Source organism: Chinchilla lanigera, unplaced genomic scaffold (assembly GCF_000276665.1).
Source record: "Chinchilla lanigera isolate Chin_1 unplaced genomic scaffold, ChiLan1.0 scaffold00195, whole genome shotgun sequence".
Classification (NCBI taxonomy): domain Eukaryota; kingdom Metazoa; phylum Chordata; class Mammalia; order Rodentia; family Chinchillidae; genus Chinchilla; species Chinchilla lanigera.
This window is the reverse complement of record NW_004955596.1, coordinates 713,654-714,872: the sequence shown is the minus strand read 5'-3', so window position 1 is coordinate 714,872 and position 1,219 is coordinate 713,654. Positions and strand designations below refer to the sequence as shown.

The following is a 1,219-nucleotide window of genomic DNA, read 5'->3' as shown; positions in this document are numbered from 1 at the left end:
GATAACAATATGTAAAACAATAACCATTGATAATTTCCTACCATTTTGTCTGTAATTTGCTAAGTCCCCCCTATTATTATGTTATCCTTCTTTTACTCTTTAAAATTAAAAAAAAAAATGGCTGCACATATAACCAGATGTAGGCATGCAAGATTGATCAAACGATTACACATTAACAGTTCCTTTCAATAAACCAACAGATATTAGTAGTTCAATTATTCTAGCTATCCTGTATATATAAATATATATATATGTGCATATTTTTTCCTCCTCTTTTTTTCTTTTTCCTATTATTTTTTCCCATTGACAGATTGAGAACAGTCCTCAGGATTGTGCTCTTTACATTAGTTTTGCAACAGGAGGTAAGAAAGCTTTATCACTCTTTGTGCCTAGCTCTTTGTGTGTTAGCCCATGGGGTTGAAATAAGAGCAAATTACCTGACTTTGTTGGGGGAAAGAAACGAAGGATCAGTGAAAGGGGAAAGAGTTTTTTGCTGTTCTTGTAGGGGGGATGGGGATTGGTCCTGGGGTTTGGAACTTAACCCAGGAACTCATACATATGAGACTATGCTCTGATATGGTTTTAGAATGCTAATCATATGCCTCAATTTCAGACAAAGATAACCTAAAAATAAAGTACCCTCAAAATAAAGTACTTCATGAAAACAGCAGTTTGTAATGCCAGTCTAACTGTGCTAGTGCTTTTGAGTTCCAGACCCTTGCTTTGCTTTTTCAGAGATAAGTTCAGCCCTGGGGATGAGAACAGTCTTGACTCTGAGGAAAGAAGTGAGGAGTAGGGAGGAGAGAATGAGGAAAGACAGTGAATAATAGGGTGCTGCTTTCATAATACTTCATTTTGATAAAAATGCGGCCCCAGATGTGAAACTACTTTGACAGAATGCTAGGAGTACTTTTATGGTGGGAGTATTTATATGATAACTTTAGGAAATTTGAGTTCTGAGAATATACCTAATTTTCTTTTTCTGTCTCATTTTTATAATTGAATGGATAAAGCCCACGGATGAATGAAATATTAAAAGTACTGAAAAGAGTGTTATCTGTGATTTTAGGCATCCACTATCCATCAGGGTCTTGAAACATATTCCCCATGGATAAGCGGGAAAGATGAATGACTGCCCCTTTTCTGAAGAGTGATTCTAATTGTTTTTGTTTCAGATCTTGTTTCAAATAAGCTAAAGAAATAAAGCAAATGAGAAAAT

At 35.3% G+C, this 1,219-nt stretch overlaps 1 long non-coding RNA gene across 1 annotated transcript in view; it reads left to right on the top strand.

The window, feature by feature from the left end:
- LOC102016769 overlaps positions 1-607 on the top strand; it is an 18,071-nt gene extending 17,464 nt beyond the window's left edge. The window contains exon 5 of the long non-coding RNA XR_001232546.1: positions 311-607. This is a non-coding gene — a long non-coding RNA (uncharacterized LOC102016769). The remainder of the gene's footprint in view (positions 1-310) is intronic.
- The last annotated feature ends 612 nt before the right edge of the window (positions 608-1,219 follow it).